Source organism: Canis aureus, chromosome 30 (genome assembly GCF_053574225.1).
Source record: "Canis aureus isolate CA01 chromosome 30, VMU_Caureus_v.1.0, whole genome shotgun sequence".
In the NCBI taxonomy this organism is placed as follows: domain Eukaryota; kingdom Metazoa; phylum Chordata; class Mammalia; order Carnivora; family Canidae; genus Canis; species Canis aureus.
The window spans coordinates 20,317,295-20,338,686 of record NC_135640.1 but is presented as its reverse complement, the minus strand read 5'-3'; the positions used below and the strand labels follow the sequence as shown (position 1 = coordinate 20,338,686).

General features: G+C 32.6%; 1 pseudogene; it reads left to right on the top strand.

Moving 5' to 3' along the window:
* The first annotated feature begins 789 nt into the window (after positions 1-789).
* On the top strand, positions 790-13,751 carry LOC144301551 (V-type proton ATPase subunit E 1 pseudogene; annotated as a pseudogene).
* The last annotated feature ends 7,641 nt before the right edge of the window (positions 13,752-21,392 follow it).

Genomic DNA, 21,392 nt, shown 5'->3' with positions numbered 1-21,392 from the left:
AGCGGTTTGGCGCCTGCCTTTGGCCCAGGGCGCGACCCTGGAGACCCCGGATCGAATCCCACATTGGGCTCCCTGCATGGAGCCTGCTTCTCCCTCTGCCTGTGTCTCTGTCTCTCTCTGTGTGTGAGACTATCATGAATAAATAAATAAAATTAAAAAAAAAAAGACTAGCTTTTAGAAAGCAATGGAATGAAATCTTTAAAATTTTTGATGAAAACATGTTATTGAACTAAAGTTAGTATTCTACAAGGCAATTACTTAAGACTTGAGAACGGAAGTAAGGCATTTTTAGATATAAGCAATTAAAATTTGGTATATGCTATGGTGTGAATGTTTGTGTCCCCTCAAATTCATATTAAAATTGTAACCCCCACATATGCAGGTATCAGGGGGTGGGCCGTTAGGGAGGTGATAAGGTCAAAAGTGTGGAGCCCTCATGATGGGATTAGTGCCTTTATAAAAGAGACCCCATAGAGATCCCTGTCCCTTCCACCATTTGGGGACAGTGTGGGAAGATACCAGCTATAAACTAGGAAGAGGGTTCTCACGAAAATGCTACCATGCTGGCACATTGATCTTGGGACTTCTCAGCTTCCAAAGATGTGAGAAATAAATCTCTATTGTTTGTAAGTTACCCAATCTATAGCATTTTTGTTAGAGCAAATTGAATGGACTAAGACCACGTGTTATTTGTTCTTTCTGACACAAAGAGGTTGAGAGAAAGAAAAGAATATAGTCTACCAAAGGGAAAACAAATCCAAGAAATAAGATTACACAAAGTGATAGAATATGGTAGTATCAGGAAAGGAAGGCCTTAGGAGGAATGACTCTACATCAGAACAAGGCATCCCAAGTCTAGAGAAAAACATCAAGAAAAGAATAGGTAAGTTGTTATTTTTAATTAATGGAACATATCACAGACCTTACTATTGTCCCTTCTAATGTCTTCTCTTTTTCTCTTATAACAATAAAAGTTTTACCTCAGTGCATGATAGTGAAGGAAAAAATTATATTAGCTTCCCTGCAACAAACTCTGGCCATATAATTAGTTTCTGGTCAATAAGTAACAAAAGAAGCAATAATAGTAGTAAATAATTTTACTGTGCTTATTATTTTACTCTGTGAGGTATTATTCCAAGTGCTTTATAAATGGTAGCTCATTGGATAATGACCACATCCATAGGAAGTATGTATTATCACTATTTGAATTTTACAGATGAGAAGAGCTATAGCATCTTGCACAGATTAGCCCTGAATTACTAAAGTACATTACATATGCAATTTCTTGGTGCTATAGTTGAAAGGCAAGGCTCATAATCTCTTCTTCCTCACTTTTCCCCTCCCACTGGCTGGAACATGCTAGTAGCTGGTACAGATCTTTTAGACTGCAAGATGCAAACCTAATGATGAGATTGGAAGAGAATCAAGATAAAAATAGCCTAAAACATGAAGATGACATACCAGCTTTGTTTTTTAAAAGAGCAGATTATTAGTTAACAGAAATAAGTTTCTGCTTTTTAACAAAAAAATGACAGTTGTTTTGATCATTGGTACAGCAACCAAATTTCATCAAACCTAGGATATTGTTGAGAAATTGGATATTAGAAATATGGCAATGACATGTGATTCTTCTTTCAACAACAACAACAACAAAAAAACAATTAGAAATTTCAGGCACAGCAAAGGATACAGTCAACAAAACTAAAAGACAACCTACAGAATGGGAGAAGATATTTGCAAATGACATATCCAAGTTTCCAAGATCTATAAAGAACTTATTAAACTCAACACCAAAGAAACAAACAATCCAATCATGAAATGGGCAAAAGACATGAAGAGAAATCTCACAGAGGAAGACATAGACATGGCCAACATGCACATGAGAAAATGCTCCGCATCACTTGCCATCAGGGAAATACAAATCAAAACCACAATGAGATGCCACCTCACACCAGTGAGAATGGGGCAAATTAACAAGGCAGGAAACCACAAATGTTGGAGAGGATGCGGAGAAAAGGGAACCCTCTTACACTGTTGGTGGGAATGTGAACTGGTGCAGCCACTCTGGAAAACTGTGTGGAGGTTCCTCAAACAGTTAAAAATAGACCTGCCCTACGACCCAGCAATTGGACTGTTGGGGATTTACCCCAAAGATACAAATGCAATGAAACGCCGGGACACCTGCACCCCGATGTTTATAGCAGCAATGGCCACAATAGCCAAACTGTGGAAGGAGCCTCGGTGTCCATCGAAAGATGAATGGATAAAGAAGATGTGGTTTATGTATACAATGGAATATTCCTCAGCCATTAGAAATGACAAATACCCACCATTTGCTTCAACATGGATGGACCTGGAGGGTATTATGCTGAGTGAAGTAAGTCAGTCGGAGAAGGACAAACATTATATGTTCTCATTCATTTGGGGAATATAAATAATAGTGAAAGGGAATATAAGGGAAGGGAGAAGAAATGTGTGGGAAATATCAGAAAGGGAGACAGAACGTAAAGACTGCTAACTCTGGGAAACGAACTAGGGGTGGTAGAAGGGGAGGAGGGCGGGGGGTGGGAGTGAATGGGTGACGGGCACTGGGGATTATTCTGTATGTTAGTAAATTGTACACCAATAAAAAATAAATTAAAAAAAAAGAAATTTCAGGTAAAACTGTTCAAGAATCATGGTGCCATCATAAAGCAAAATAAAATATGGATTATTTTAAACAATATATGGAATGTAACAATGGTGGATGAGGATCTGTCCTTGACATTTGGAAATTATTCCTATTTGCATCAAAGAGCACAGGGGGTTTTACTATGTCTACTTCTGTATAGGTTTAATCACAGTAGTTGTTTTAGTAATACAGAGGGTGTTCATAATTTTATCCCTCCTTGTTTTTAATGTCTACACTTAACCCATAAACACAGCATGAGACCAGCATGTTAACACTTTTATATAACAGGTATACACCTTGCCAACCTAAATTAAAAAAAAAAAACAAAAACTAGAAGAATTAGCAAAGTAGAAAAGCTGGAATTTGAAAAGTAAAAAAGGATATTCGATACTGACAAAAGTTTAATAGTACATATTTCTTTATCCAACTTAAATAGAAGCCAAAATAAACTGCTTGCAGTTAAGAGAAAGGGCCATAAATATTTTATGTAAAATATGAAAGTAATCAATAGAAGAAATGAAGAATAACCCTGCAGAGATATTTAAGAAAGGGAGAAAGGGTTTATTTATTCCTTTTTTTTCACAGTAGGGAGTTAATTGAAAGTAAATTGACAAATCAAGAAATGGAGTTAATATATATAATATAATGTGACATAGAATCAACAGATGAACCAATAAACAGAATGGTGAAATGTGTTGCCTTGGGGCAGTGTCACTGGGGATGAAGGTGACAGACTTTGGTAATATTTCTTTTTTATTATGTACAATTATTTATGTTGCAATAAAATAGTTCATGTGGCAGTCACCTCATGTTTTTAGCTGTTCTAATTGGTAAGAGGCCTCTGCCAACATCAAGTACATTGTATTTACCTGGGATCTGTCTCTAATTTTGAAAAATTCTAATAATCCCCTTTCTATCATTCAGCCAAAAATTCCTAATCCATTCAAGGCTTCTCTTTAGACTGCATGAAATGATCTTTACATGTCAGCTACAAAATCTCTCAAACTTAAATGCTAAGATAAATAGTTCAACTCTGCAAAATAAGCAGCAATGCCCTTGATATGTTTTCAATTTTGTGAGTGATAATAATTAAATATAAACTGATATCTGCAGAGTCATCAATGATAAATGATGAGATATGACTCTGTAACCCATGCATGGCATTTATAAAATGGTTTAACTTGGACAACTGTACAGCCTTTAAGGTGAATGGTGTTAATTCTTTCTCTATTCTAGGGGATATTTTTCTGGTAGGCCTAAACTACGGTCATGATGAGTTTTTAAAACTTTATTGAAGTATAATGTGTCTATGCAAAACACATGTATACTGCATATATAGCTTGATGAGTTTCAGTCACTAATGGTAGTATGATAAGACATTTGTTGTTGAATTTGACAATAGAGAGTTTCTTATGAAGAGAGAATAATTAGGATAAAATTGAGGCCAAAAATCATAAGTAATTTCAACACATGATGGAAAAGGTTAAAGAAAAGTGTGCTCTAGGGTGGTGGAAGGTGAGGTGGGGGGGGGCCCTGGGTGATGGGCACTGAGGTGGGCACTTGATGGGATGAGCACTGGGTGTTATTCTATATGTTGACAAATTGAACACCAATAAAAAATACATTTATAAAAAAATAAATAAAAAAGTGTACTCTATATAAATACCATGAAAAAATGACATGAAAAATTATTGTATACTGTGAACACTGAGCTTTTTAAGTAATAGTTCAGAGTATAGAGTTTTATGTTAAAAGTAGGTGTTCACCTTCCTATTTGGGATAGGAAGGTTGAGAATGTGAATGAATTCTAATCTCTGGCAGCGCAGGTGGCCCAGCGGTTTAGCGCCACCTTCAGCTGGGGGTGTGATCCTGGAGATCCAGGATCGAGTCCCACGTCAGGCTCCCTGCATGGAGCCTGCTTCTCTCTCTCTCTCTCTCTCTCTCTCTCTCTCTCTCTCTGTCATGAATAAATAAATAAAATCTTAAAAAAAAAAAAAACGAATTCTAATCTCTTCTATTTGTTAACCTTTTAATATAATGGTGTTTCAGGGAACAAAAACCGAGAAGACATTTGAAAAATTTCATAACATTTTCAGAGTAGATATCTTTCATAGTGCTAAAACCAAAAGTTATAAAGAAAAGAAGAAAGGTAAATTGCATGGGATACCAAGGTTGGGAAGTAGGTGGTACTCAATGTGAGCAGAGAAACCAAAAAAGAACTTATCACCGTAGCCATTGAAATTTTAGTAGAATTATCATTGATTCGCTCTGTTAACATAAAAAGTGTATTTTCAATAAGAAGTATGTCCAAGCCAGAAATAAACAGATAATTTTTAAATTGTTTCTGAAAGGATTAGAAAAAGCCAAAAACAAATCAACATCTGCATTTCAAGTTGATAGAAAGGTGGAGAAAAATGTAATATGTAAAACCATAAATAAGATTCTTGTGAGTGTTTCTCTATTGTCACTAAAAATAAGAAAATATTTAAAAATTTCTGTTTCTTTACCTGGTAATAATATTGTCTCTCTCTCTTTTCTGAAGTATATTATGAAAATATAGTTCTTTATGCCCAGGCAAGCTCTGAAGCAGCCGTAAGTTTTGGTGCCAAAAGACCTTTCCCCCTTAGCAAACTTATCTTCAATTCCATATTCCTAGGTTAGCAACATGTATCAAAGGTTCAGTAACTTAGAGTCTCCTTGGCTGACTCTAATTTTTTAATGCCATTTGTATCTATAGTATTTTCTAATTATCCTTTGAGCTATAATTGGTAGTAATAAGTACACATTTCTATAACAAATAATATTTTTATAAAAGAAAATGTTTTCATATTTATGTAGTTTTACTGTGTTAAAATTGAAAAAATTCACTAAAAAAGAGAGAGTTCCCTAATGACAATATTGGCTGCATTCTAAAAGACATGATAACACTATTTAATTTATTAATTGGAGCATATATTTCATATTACATAAGATGGAGGAAATGATTTAACCCATCCACCAGGAAAGGGGAACATCTCCCTATTAACAGCAAAAATGTGTATAGGTTAAGTACGCACAATAATTGTTACAGGGATGGACAAAGGACGATCTGTGGACAAATCCTGCCTACTGCTTGTTTTTATATATTTGTATTGAAAACAGAGCCACACTTGTTTGCTTATGTCTAGTCCATGGCTGATTTTCTGCTAAAATGACAGAATTGAGTAGTTGAAACAGAGATGTGTGGCTAGCAAAGCCTAAAATAAACCATACTTGGCCCTTTACAAAAAAGTCCCCACCGCTCCCCCAAAAAAGTTAGCCAAATCCTGTTCTATGAGATATTGTTCCCCTTGCAGAAAATATAGTTTAAAAGTTGTAGGCTATATAGCTGTTTCTCATTCAGTATAACAAATATTTCTGAAGAGCACATATCTACATTCATAACTGTTACAATGTGTATGTAATCATATGAAGGCATTGAACTAAAAACAAAGAGGAAAATATGGAAAACCTTACTTTTTCTAAGTGTAGCCATATGTGCAATCTTATTTATCACATTATATGCAAAGCAATTTTGATGTCATATTTTTTTAGTTATAAAAGGTACATCTTAAAATTTTGTGTTGCAATCTAAAAATTCAAATTTGCTTGTATGAAAGCCATTGTTTATCCTTGCTAGGGTTCTGAGAGTTCTCAAATTTTTACAAAAGGAAGTATATTGTTAGCTCATTAGATTTTCTAGTACCCTTTCTTATAAATATATAAATAACCACACTTTAAGGTACTATTTAGTGATTTTACAATTTCATTCCCCTGCAAAAATAAAAACTCTACTTTTTGTCAAGAGCTACATTAAAAAAAAAAACAAAAAAACCCACAAACCGGTATACTCTTTGTATGTGGGAACAAGTAATAGACCAGTACATAGTATATAGATATTCACTTCTGCATATCAAATACCTAGCATAAAACCTTAAAACATAATTGGTAATACGTAAATTTAATCCAAATAACTTAGTTAAAAATACAAGTAATTTCTTCTGGAATTCATTTTCTCTTTATAATATTTTGAAGAAGGCAACAGAAAAAATATTAAAAAATGAGAAAGATAGCAATAACTTTGCAACATCTTTTCTGTTGAAAAACTCTATAATGCCATTTTATAAATAGCTGTTTGTAAATCATTACTTCTTTCATTCTATGAAGGCTGCAATATCTTATTCAACATTAAAGTCAAACATTGCTTACGAAGCAGAGGCATACCTCACTAGCCACAGTTACAAATTAGCAAGGAAATTAGAGTCTTGGTTTGGATGTGGTTGTGTACCTCAGTAGATTAAGTCTCACAAATAATATTTAAATACTAGATAACTGCGTAAGCAAGTAGTTAATAATAAAAGGGCCCAAATCTGTGAGAACTATGTGCCTATCAGGAGATCTTTAGGGCATACCAACACCTTTATTTTTAGAAAATTTCTTATTTTGGAACAGCAGCTTTCAAATCTGGCATGATTTTTTTTTCTTCAAGGGACATTTGGCTATGTCATATTTGGGGATGTTTTTGATTGTCACAATTAGGTCTGCGGACAAGTGAGACTAAAATATAAATAGGAGAGGTCAGGGATGCTGCCAAACATCTTGCAATGCACAGATGGTCCCACAATAAAGATTGTCCATCCCCCCAAAGTGGGAAACTCTCTTTTAGAAAACTTAATATTGGTTTTCTTATACTAAGCAACTTTCTTTCAAATATGTGTCTATTAAAGACTCCAATAAATTTCAGAGCAGAAAGTAATAACTGAGAAGTCTATTCTTGGTACTCTGGGTACCTAGCATTTTAACATTTAACCCACCCAGAATTTAAGTGCCAAATGGTGTCAAATAGCTTTCAGCAATTACCATCTTTCCCTTGACCCATTATGTTTATTATTAAGAATGAAGAAAATTTCATATTTAAATATTATTAAACATAAACTGATATTATTTTTAAAATTTAAACCAATTTTAGAGCTACGATATATACTAAATGTGATAAACATTTTAGCTTCAAATATTAATATGTATAAATATATAAATCTTTATTTATACATATAAACATGTAAAAATATATAAATCTTTATAAATATATAAATCTTCTTCTATAAATATATAGAATCTTAAACTTTCTTATAAAATTCAATTAATATCACATAATTTATTTAATCTTTAAAATAAAACAATGTTTTGCCATGATATCGCAGAGAATATATTATGTACATTAAATGTAACTAATGACATTTTGTTGAATTTTTTTTAATTTTATTTATTTATTCATGAGAGATACAGAGAGAGAGGCAGAGACATAGGCAAAGGGAGAAGCAGGCTCCATGGAGGGAGCCCGAAGTGGGACTTGATCCCGGAACTCTGGGATCATGCCCTGAGCGAAAGACAGATGCCCAACCACTGAGCCACCCAGGCATCCCATCTTGTTGAATTTTTTTTTTAAACAAGGATTTGTGTAAATACATTGAATAAACAACTTAAAAGTTTAGGAATGATTATTTGGCTTTTGTTGAACAATGTTTAAAATTTAACTGTCATACATTTTTAGTAAAATTTAATTATGTTGGTTTATTTTTCTAAACGGACCTCGTGTTTGTGAAGGAACTCCTATTTTTCAGACTTTTTAAATACATAAGTGCAAATACCATGAAAGTAGAAATTTTCACATGGGAAAATTTAACATACTTGAGTTTCACAAAGTTCTTGATTTTGCAGATTGTTGCTCTTACTCGTTTTGGATACTGTTGGTCATTATCTCTTTAAATAGTGCTTCTTTCTCATTTTCTCTGTTTTCTCCTTCTGGAAATCTATTATACCCACTGTAAAATTTTCAAGATTTTGGATGTTTTTTATACTCTAAAATTTTATTTTTAATATATATTCTTCTCAGTTTTTTCACTTTGATAATCTTCCAGTGATCTGTCCTCCAATTTGATCATTTTTAACCTGCAAGGCCTAATCTATTTTTAAATGACATGTTTTACTATTAATTCTCTTATGTAGATGTAGATTCTATTTATCTGCTGAAATCTATCATTCTTCCACTTATTTGTTCATTTCTTATTTTGTTTGCAAATTAATCATATGTATTAGCCTTATCTGCTAACTTCAGTAACTAGATCATCTCTATAAATGCTTCTTTTGTCTTTTTTTTTTCTAGCTCTTTAGTCATATTTTCTTGACTCATGTTTATTCTGGAAATAGTGTGTAAAAGAATTGCTAAGGATCTAGATGATCTTATCTTCCAAAAAGAGAGTTCTCTTTTTACTCTGTGAAATAGAATGAATGGCTGATCAACTTAATCCAATTTGGTGTTGTTCAAAAGAACTTTACAATGTCCATAAGCTACAATCTACTTTTGGTTTATCCCATTCCTTGCACATGACTCTCCATGGCTTTTGATTATTTGGTGGATATCATTTTCTGAAAGACAAGTGGAGGTTGACCCATCTGCCTTTCATAGCTTAGTAACACTAAGACTTCAAAATCATAGAGCTTCAAAAGCTGACAAATGATTTAAAGATAAAATAGTGGTACTTCTTAAATAGATACAAACTACAAAAACTTAGAATTGCAGTACAAAGGACTGTTTTTTCCTAAACATTTGAAAATAAGTTGCAGATCTGATGCCTCAAATAAATTACTATAACTTTTCTGTCTGAAAGGACAATTGCCGGTATAATATAATCATCTACACGACATAATCATCAAAGACAAAAAATAGCATTAACAGATTATTACTATATAATCTACAAATTTCTGTCTAGTTTGACAATTGTAATGATAATATCTTGAAAACAAAGTCAATCCTTCATGAGTTCCTTAACTTTATCTTGATTCTCATGACTTACACAATTAGTTATTCTATGTCTCAATTCTTTTCTTACAGATGATACCTTAAGTAGTACTTCTTTATAGGTAGTTTCAGGTTATGCATCCTTGCATGAATATCCTACAAGTGACGTTGAATTCTTCTGAATACATTCTACCAGGTAGCATACAATTTCAAATTGTTCCATTGCTTTTGATGTTCATTTAGATCACTGGAACATAGTAATGTCTGCTAGGAATTTTCATTGTAAAATCACTATTTTTTTCTTTCTAAAATAATTATTTTTATATAGAAATAGTTTGAAACTACATAAATGTGTTTTTCTTTACAAAAGTTTCCACATATTTATATCTTCATGGACACATTGCTTTTTATTTTATTCAATGGGTTACAATTTGTTGCCTCAATCATTTATCTTAAAACTCAAATCATCTTCATTTTGGCTAGTGCTAGCTTCTGTGTCCTTTCAATATATTTCTCTCTCTCTCTCTCTCTCTCTCTCTCTCTATATATATATATATATATATATACATATATATATATTTATATATAGCACATCCTCACTGTCCTGTTTGTGGAAAATGGCATATAGAAGCTAAGATGTAAGCAGTAGGTAGACTCAAAGCTTTTGGACAATTGCTGCTTTTAGGTTCTCTCAAGAGACAAAGCCAGGGCAAAACACATGTGTGTATATGTATATATGTGTGTGCCTGTATTCCCAAATCTACACTGATGCCTCAATTCCACAAATATGCATATAAAATAGTTATTCTAAAATATCACATATGCATCAAATTCTGCAATCATTTACCAAAGATTTAGATTACTTTGATTTAGATAGAAAAATGAAAATTACAATAAGCACTGGTTGAAAACACACAAATTCAGTGTGAAATGACCTAACTTTTACCTTCAATCATATCTTCAAAGATCACTCTTAAATACAGGTGCATAAATGTGAATAGTTACTATTTATTTTATTGGATATTTAATTTGTATATTCTTGCTCACAAAGAATCAGTAAAGGATATGCTGCTTGACTTGTTTTGTAATGAGTAATGTAACAAGCCTCAGAAACTAAATCCATACAATGATAGAAATTGCAACATCCATTGTTTTTTATGTATTCAGCATTGGAGGCTTCTCAGACTTTGCTTGCTTAAGAGAACATACAGAATTTTATATAATTGTTTCATTTTACAAAGATCTTATGTGCATTGAAGGAACTAATTATTATTTTCTCCTACTACTTTTCTGTGATTCTCTAACAACAAACCCAATGTTTCAAAACTATAATTATATTCTAATTTGATTTAAATAAAGCAATCTGAATGCAGTTTTCATTTCTTCCCTTAGGGACAAAGAAAATACAAAGAAGTGTTCAGTGATGGTATAATTTCCAGTGTTATTGTATTCAATTCTGGGTTTAACACTCTTTGTCACATTATGATTTTATACACCATGGTATTTTCAAACATCAGAAAAAATTGATAATTATCTTAAATATTTTAAGAATCTACTCAAAAAATGAGTGGGAAATATCAGAGAGGGTGACAGAACATGAGAGACCCCTAACTCTGGGAAACAAACAAGGGGTAGTGGAAGGGGAAGTGGGCTTCATTTGACTGGGTGACTGGGTGACGGGCAATTATTCCTGGATTTTCTTCTTTATCACTTCTTTATCACTCATTTTCTATGCTGAGTCCCATAACTCAGCATAGAAAATGAGTAGAAAACTCAGATTTTCAGATAATTTATTCTATGCTGTGACCTTGCCTGATAATTGAGGAAAAGAATGAAGGCTTTAACGTTTTATGAGGATTTGCTTGACCAGAAGTTGAAATAAAGTTTAATGAAGTCTCCGTAAATATAATTAATTTTCTGTCTCCTCTATCTACAGACAGTGACTTCTACAAAGCCACTTAGACCATTTTACAATATTTACACCAACTGCAAATAGCTTGGAAAGGTAGAACATTTGCATCTGTGGTTTAAATAATCTCATACCACACTGTACTCTAATCACAAGAATTCCCAAATTTATGGCTTGAGACTGTGTTGGATAGAAACCACTAAGAAATCAACTGGGACAAATGGAGGATGTAGTACGGAATTGCATGTAGAAGAAATTTGCTTTCTACTCCATGTTTAATGTTTAAAAGAATTAGAGAATGCTAAGTCACATGAATGAAACTGAACTCAGTGTGCATTGCATGCTCTTAAATAGGATAGAAAGATATCAAACTATTAATTCAATAAGAAAATATTGAAAATATGCCAGAAAGGGATACACTGTATTCAGTAAATACATTTCAAACTGAAGTCGCAAAAAATGATAGTACAATGTAAACTATGTTTCTTTATGCTCCATGTTCTATCACCATTGTGTAAATTCTGGTGTTTGTATGTGTCTGTATGAGACAGAGATGAAGGGGAGAGAAAGAGAGAGACAGAGAGAGAGAGAGATGATCTTTGTGTAATTTATTTTCTAAATGATATTTGACATCTCCAATCCAAATTTTAGGATGAATTTAACTTCAGTTATTTGTGCAACAATTGAAATAGAATTATCGTGATTGCCTAAAAATGTGAGCATTCATTTATTTCTCATTTTCTCTTCATCCACTTGGAACTTCAGTGCAAACTAGATGTCATTTTAAAACGCATAATATAAAGCTAAACTGCCAACCAACTCAGTATGATATTTGAGTACACATAGTGAAAATGTAATTAAGAATAAAGAATTAAAAAAAAATTCCTACACTTCCAGTATCTATGTTTAATTTTATAACTTTTAACATAATATCTTATTGATGTGGTGTAGCAACTGGTATAAATTTTTACCACCCACCCACCAATTTCCTCAGTTAAAAATAATCAAATATACAATTGAATATTTTTGCTTTTACTACCTAGTTTGCATTACTATGGAAAAAGAAGTTAAAATAACACAATGCTTTTTTTTTAACACAATGCTTTATATCATTAGTAAAGTGTGCCATTTCAATTCAAATTTAGTTTATAATTTTTGATTAGGTACTTTTAAGTCTTTTCTCATTTCACCTTGGATTATGCTTAATAGTTTATTTAAATATGCTCATGATTTTATAAGTTTCTCAAGCCAGGATGGGAGCAAACTACTTGTGTTGCTTGGTTATGATTTGTAAATACTCTATTTCAGTTCTCACAAAAACTGTAATGTCCCAATTTTCATGTGTAAATGCACTCTGTGGAAATTGTTGTATTTTCAATGTTTAGGAAGACAGAGTTTAAAGAGTATCACAACTCTAACATGAAAGAATAAAACAAAAGCAAAAACAAACTATTAGGACTTCATCAAAATAAAAAGCTTATGTACAGTGAAGTAAAAAACAAAGCTAAAAGGCAACCTACAGAATGGGAGAAGATCCTTGCAAATGACATATCTGAAAAAGGATTAGTATCCAAAATATATAAAGAACTTATAGCCTTCCATTGCCACCTTCCAGACTAAGCTTGAGCCAGTGGCATTCCAGCCTAGCACAGCTTTCTCCACGGCCCTCAGCTGATGCCAACAAGTAGAAGCAGATTAAACATATGATGGCTTTTATTAAACAAGAAGCCAACGAGGAAGCAGAGGAAATAGGTGTGAAGGTGCAAAGAGTTCAACATTGAGAAAGGTCTCTTGTGCAAACCCAAAGACTGAAGATTATGGAATACTATGAGAAGAAAGAAAAGCAGATTGAGTAGCAGAGGAAAATTCAGATGTCTAATTTGATGAATCAAGCAAGGCTCAAGAGCAATAGATGTCAAGTCCTCAGAGCAATAGATGACCTTATTACAGACCTACTAAATGAAGCAAAACAGAGACTCAGCAAAGTGGTAAAAGATACAACCAGGTACCAAGTGCTGCTGGATGAACTGGTCCTCCAGGGTTTGTACCAATTGTTGGAGCCCCAAATGATTGTTCATTGTAGGAAACAGGATTTCCCTCTGGTAAAGACTGCAGTGCAAAAAGCGATTCCTATGTACAAAATTGCCACCAAAAAAGATGTTGATGTCCAAATTGATCAGGAATCCTACCTGCCTGAGGAAATAGCTGGTGGAGTGGAGATCTATAATGGGGATCATAAAACAAAGGTTTTCAATACTCTAGAAAGCTTGCTGGACCTCATAGCCCAGCAGATGATGCCAGAAGTACGGGGAGCCTAATTTGGTGCAAAGGCCAACAGGAAGCTTTTGGACTAAACCTTTAGGAGAGGTAGAGTTCATCCACTTCTCTCCTGCTGTGGCGTGGAAGTTTCTGATATTTGAAGAGATGAGACATCTGTGTGGCTTCCTCTTCGCCGTTCTCATTGTCTGTATTTGTCAGTGGATACTCTGTGTAGCTAATGCCCTTATCCTAATTGTTAACAATATGAGGAAGTTTCACTTCATATGATCAGGAAAGCTCCTTCTTAGCTTATCTAAAAGTAGCACAACTTTCATTGGCTTCTGTAGCATGAAGATGAGGTTATCAGATGGTGGTCACAGGAGCTTCACCAAGTCTCCGCTCTTCCTCCAGTCCTCTGCTTCCAGTTCTTGAGCCTAGACATGATGTGTACGGTGTTCTCTGACATGAAGTTTCTGCTCTTAGGCTTAAAATGCATGGGGGCCGTGCCTTCTTCCCTGCAGTAGTCGATTCACCGCTAACCTATTTGGGCCTAAAAGTGTTCCTCATCTGTAAATGTGATTTAAAACCTAAGCCATGAATATGTCTTATTTATTAAAACAAAAGGTTTACATGGAAACAAAAAGAAAGAACTTATAAAACTCAACACCCCCAAAACAAATAATCTAATGTAAAAAATGAGCAGAAGACATGAATGTCTATTTTTTTCCAAAGAAGACATCCAGATGGCCAACAGACACATGAAAAGATGCTCAACATCACTGATAATCAAGGAAATAAAAATCAAAACTATGATGAGATAGCACCTCATACATGTTATAATGGCTAAAATCAACAATACAAGAAACAACAGGTGTTGGCAAAGAAGTGGAGAACAGGGAACCCTCTTGCACTATTGGTGGCAATGGGAAGTGGTGTGGCCACTATGGAACACAGTATGGCGATACCTTAAAAAGTTAATAATAGAACTGTCCTACAATCCAGCAGTGACACTACTAGATACCCAATGAATGCCAAAATACAAATTCAAAGTGATACACGTATCCTGAAGTTTATAGCAGCATTATCTACAATAACCAAATTATGGAAACAGCCCAAGTGTGCATAGACTGATGAATGATAAAGAAGATATATATATATAATATGAATATTACTCAGCAATAAAAAGAAGGAATCTTCCCATTTGTAATGACATGGATGGAACTAGAGAGTATTGTATTAAGTGAAGTAAATCAGTCAGAGAAAGACAAATACTATATGATTTCACTCATATGTGGAATTTAAGAAACAAAACAAATGCACAAAGGGAAAAAAAGAGAGAGAAGGAGACAAACTAAGAAATAGACTCTTAACTATAGAGAACAAAATTATGGTTACCAGAGGGAGGTGGATGGGGGAATGGGTGAAATAGACAATGTGGATTAAGCAGTGCACTTGCTATGATCAGCACCAAGTCTTATATGGAAGTTTTGAATCACTATATTACACACCTGAAATTAATATTACACTGTATGTTAACTAACTGGAATTTAAGTAAAAGCTTAGGGGTGCCTGGGTGGTTTAGTTGATTAAGCATCTGACTCTTGGTTTTGGCTCAGTTCATAACCTCAGGGTTGTGAGATTAAGGCCTGCATTGGGCTCTGTGTTCAGTGTGGAGTCTGCTAGAGATTCTGTTTCTCTTCCTTAAGCTCTTCCTCTGCCCTTCCCCTCATATGGGCATGCTCTCTCTCTCTCTCAAAAATAAAATCTTTTTTAAAAAATGTTAACAACAAAAGGAATAGTACAACTTTAGAAATCTTTTTACATAAGTTCATTGCTATTATTTTATCGCATTTCCATCTCTCCATGTCTGTGTAAATATGTTTCCTTTTTTTCCTGAGTCATTTAAAGGAAATTAAAGACATCTGACACTTCATCATTCAAAGTTTGATATATAATTCATAAGGAAAATAGCATTTTTTCTATATAACCACATAATACTAGCATATTTAACACCCATTTAATAAAATTGTGAATTATATAAGCCTTATTTTCAAATTACTACAAAATGTCTTATTTTTAAATGTTCTCTCAAGGACACAAATAAAATTCTTGCATGACAATAGTTTGCTTTGCTATTTTCCCTCTAAATATAGAGAGTTGCACATTTTAAAAATTTTTTCGTGACCTGGAATTTTTGAAGGGTCCAGGCTAGTTTTCCTGTTAAATGCCTCACATTCTATACTTACCTGATTATTTCCTCATGTCTGTATTTAACACAGAGATTTCTTGGCAGGTGCATTACAAAAGTGCATAGTAGAAAATGGATTCTTGAATTAGAGGTCAAACAGAAGTCTGTAGCTCTGGCTACATGTTAAGACTCAAGAACAAAACCTTTGCTTATGGTACCTTGTTACAGGCTCTGGGTTATTTCCATCTGGTGCTGGGAATAAGGCTTCTACTTTATACCCAGGCTTGGATTTGATAGCTTGAAGTAATAGAGAATATGTCCACAATCCACTATTCTGTACTTACACATAGAAATGTAGAGAATCAAATGAAATGGTGCTGATTCATGGAAAAACGAAGAATTGAATTTATGTAAAACCTAATTACACTTAAAATGTTTATATTGCTGACAATTATTTTGATAAATAACATCTATGTTTTTTGGATTGTATATTTTAAAAAGTGATACTGTTTTAACTCAAGTATTACAATCTCTAAAGGGAAATGAAATTGTGTAATTACTGTAAATATACCAATGAACATTTGAAACCATGTTTTATTTAGCTCATATTATAATTTCAGTAAAATTTATATTGTTCTCATAATGCTTACAAATACGTTAACTTTAGGCTTTCCCATCTTATAGACATACTTGCTTCTTTTTACTCCTAAAGAAATAGAGCAGACTATTTAATTCCATGATTTGTGAGTCAAAGAATTATGACTTAATTCAAAAATGACTTTGCCTGAAATATATTTGAAATAATATTACTAAAATCAAATGGTATATGATGTAGATGAATTGGACAGATCAGATATAATACTGTTTTATACTTCTAATAATTCTAGTCTATATAGTTGTCAAGTTCATTGTGGTAAAACTTTTAAAATCACCTACAGTAATAAATCTAATAGATTTTAGACTTAACAGGATTATTTTTTAATATAATATAATTTCTAAAATGGGAAGCTTTCCACTGAAATCTATTAGGCCATCTTATCCTAACATAATGTTCATTTCAGTAATACTTTGAACTTCTGAATAGTATTCACTTTACTCAATGATTTAGCTTGTTCTTTCTACAAACCATGTTTTCCTGACAAGTCTTTGATTAACCATATCAGTGCACACTCAGGTATGAGTTTATGTATGTGTGCGTGAATATGTGTATGTACCAATTTGCACCAAATAAATGTTAAGATAAATTTTATGTTTTACCATACACACACATAAACATGGTCTAAATATTTAACTATTTTTATATACTTTATTTATGTAAGGGAACCCTCTCCAACCCCCAAAATATGTTAGATGCTTCATCCACAGTTCCTCAGAATGTGATCTTATTTGCAGATAGGGTATTTACAGATGTAATCAAGTTAAAGTGAGGTCACTAGGATGGGTACTAATTCAGCATGACTGATGCCTTTATAAAAAGGGGAGATTTGGATATAGACAGACATGCATCACAGAGGGAAGGCTATGGGGGCACATGGGGGAGACCATCTATAAGCTAAGAAGAGAAGCTTGGAATAGATTCTCCCCCACCCCACCATCCTTTAGAAAGAACCAGTAAAGACCTTGATTTTGGACTTTGAGCCTCCAGAATTGTAAGGCAGTAATTTTCTGTTCTTTAAGCCACTCCTTTGGGGCACTTCATTACAGCAGACCTAGCAAACTAATACAGAAACTGAAAAAGAAAATAAAAACACATTATTTTTATTAGATTTTCCTTTTCTTTACATTTGGATTATTTTCCAGACTTTCAACATATATTAAAAATACAATAGCTATTTTCTAATAGTTACAGCATGTATATTAAATCATTTGATTTATAAATACTATTTATACCAAACTACTTTAAGAAGTTAATAATAAACATAAAACATATGCTTCATATGTAAAATTGGCACGAATTACTTTCTTCGGGAGACAAAATGTTTCCCTACGGACATTATTTGTATTTACTGAAGAGAATTTCTTCAGTTCTTTGTTTCTTTTTTTTTTTTTCTAGACTATGTACTTTTTCAAAGACGTGCTATTTGTTAGAACATTATGAAAACACAGTCAAGATTTATTTGGTAAATAAAAATTAAATTAAGGTGAAAATTTAAGAACCTACCAGTTTTTCTTCTTTAATATTTTCAAATTTTTCAAGAATAATGGCCTCTATGGTAAAAAAAATAATTATTTTCATAAGTAAAAGGTTATCATTATTATTCTAGAATAGTTTTTCTAGGATGTGGCATATACCTACAATCTTGAGTGCGTAATTAAGTCAGATCTTGACATTTCTCTTACGTGTTACTGAATGGTAAATCCAACATGATATCTGAATAGGAACAGAGTTCACAAGATCTACATATTTAAATATTTTTGTAGTTCTCTCCATTTTTATTTAAAATTGTATTATATAGGGGTGCCTGAGTGGATCAATTGGTTAAGTGTCCGACTCTTGATTTCAGCTCAGGTCATGATTGCAGGGTGGTAAGATCAAGCCCTGAGTCAAGCTCCCTGCTTAGCAGGAAGTGTGCTAGAGATTCTCTCTCTCACCCTCTCCCTCTGCCCCTTGCCCTGCTGGCTCTCTCTTTTTCTCTAAAATAAATAAATAAATAAATAAATAAATAAATAAATAAATAAATAAATCTTTAAGACTTTATTTATAGTTTAAACACATTAAGTAAAGTATTAAAATATATATTAGCATATATTTAAAATGTGTTAATTTATATAATATAAATAATTTATACTACATATAAAAATGTCAACCCAGTTATAATTGTTATGTAATAATAATTAAAATGTTTTAACATGCTTTAAAAATTAAATGCTAATTTTTTTCATAGTGCTTTTTGACTGCTCATTCATAGCTGGCATACTAGACTGCCAGAGTTGGCTTAAAGTAAAAGCAAATTACAGAAAAAAAATTTCTCTAAAAATAATTGCACCAAAGTGAAATTCTGTGTTATTAATTCTTAACTCTCAAAAAGTGTTGTTATAAAAGATTTGCCGTAAATGCCACTTTTAATATATAATTATTTTAAAATATTTTTAGAAGTGTATTTACTTATTTATTTCCGATAATTTCTTCCACCAACATGGGGCTGGAACTCACCACACCAACATCAAGAGTCACATGCTCTTCTGACTGAGCCAGGCAGGTGCCCCTTTAATTATCTATTTTTTTTTCTTTTTAAATATTTTATTTATTTGAGAGAAACAGAGTACAAGCAAAGAGTGGCAGAGGGAGATGGAGAAGCAGGGTCTCCACTGAGCAGAGATCCAAATGTGGGGCTCAATTCTAGGACCCCAGGATCATAACCTGAGCCAAAGACAGATGCTGAACTGATTGAGACAACCAGGAATATCGCCACAATAATTATCTATTTTACCTGACTCCTTGAATTAATATAATGTGCAAGCATATTCATAGCATGGATTCAAAAATTTTTACATACTCTAATAACATTCAAAATTAAAATATGCATGTATATTATGACATTAAAATTCCGGTGAAAATGAAGAAGTTACTCATTTATCTTTCTATTGAGAAAATAAAAATACTATCATTGTCCTGGTCTTAGCTGTAGCAGACAATTCCAGACTTTTATTTATTGTGTTAAGCACCATGGGAAAGCAAAATCTTAAATTATTATTTAATACATTCTTTAAAGTTTATTTAATTGGAATCAAAGGCAATATGCTAACAAGAATTAGAGAATAAGTATGTGTTTATTTTTATTTCTAAAATTATAGTTATAGATAGGTAGACATCAAAAAGGCTATTAAGTACAAACGTTGAAAAATAAAAGGTAGAAGGATTTAAATAACAAATTTAATTACTTTAGAGCTACTCTCTTCTGGTATATTTCCTTAGTATATTTGCTGAAATACATTTCCATTTGAATATAAATAAAATTACATTTATCCAAAATGGAAATGAATTAGTTTTATCTTTTTAAATTTAAAATTTTGATTATTTTAGACTTTACCATCAGAGGAGACATACCAAGAAGGAAAAGAAACTTAGGTGTCATAGTCTCAAATGTCAAAAATTTGTGTGATAACGAGGTTTTGCTTACAGTTGTAGAATATTCTATGCAGTGAAAGAAAGCTGGTTGCAATCAGGAAGCATTTTTATGAAAGCATTTTTGGTAGATTATAGTAGCTTATTGTTTTTATTTATGAATCTAAATAATTTTTGCTTTCATATAAAAATTTTAGTTTTGTAATTTTGAATTCTTTTTCCTTAAAGAAGGTCTCCTCAAAGTATATAAGCTTCAAGCTTCACTAATCTGGACCTGGCCCAGATTCTCTGATATCTCCATATTTAAATAAATATTTTGGATGAAAAATATTTTAATACACAGATTACTCAACTAGCAAATGAAATTTAATTTTCTATAGTTATTCGTTATATTTAAAACCATCCATAACACTCAGTTATCACTGTAGATATAAATACAGAAAAATACTAAAGTATAAAATGTAAGAACATGTTGGGATCTGTGATGGATTCAAATCAGTAAGAACTTAAAACACACACATAAGAACAAAAAATTAATTTGACTTTTTACAGGTTGGCATAGAATAAAACTGTGAGATTACTAAATACTACCTTGTAATTGAAGGAGACTTTATATAGTGGGGAAACAGTAATAAAGAAAATCACAGTAATCATATTAGGAATTCTATCTAAACAAAATTGCACTGTAACTTGTCATTGAAAGTGACATAATTACATATTTTAATGGGTATTGCCAGCCTAAAAGTAAAACAATAATGATAGATGTCTAATGCTCAAAATCCATCCCTTGGACTACACTGAAACACATGTAAACTAAGAATATAATAAATTTGTAATTTTCTTAATAGATCAGCATATCAAACTCCTTAATGAGCAAGCAATTTTTTCTCTGCTTTTGCATATTCTATAATTAGGGAAGTATAAATTGCAAAGGTAAGCACATTCTGTGGTATACCTAACATATTTAACTATAGGCACTTCAGCCAACTATAATTTCTTTTAATTCATAACCTGGATGCCACATATAACAAAGCAAGTCAGAGAGTTGGCCAATTGTTGGATAATTAGGTATATGTGAATCAGTGTGTGTTGCACACATATATGTGTGGGAGTATGCACACATGTGCATTGTGTCTACTTTTCCATGTAGGCAGAAACATCGTGAATTATGGAATTTCTCTCTAGCTAACATTTAGAAAGAGTACAGAATCATGAGCACATTACAGTGTGTTTATTTTTAGTTTTCATTTGCCAAGGCAAATTGCTTTGACTATAGCAGTAATAAATTTAAGTGTTGTTCTGTTTCACAATTCTTGTATTTTTTATTCTGAGAGCTTTGACTAAGCAAGAAACTATCTTCAGTCATAGAATGCAAAAGAAGTATATGTGATTTACTCATTACTTAGAGACAAATTATCATCATATATTGTGTATATGGCAGCCATCTTCTCCTTCTATCTTACTGGTAAAGCTGAATTTGTT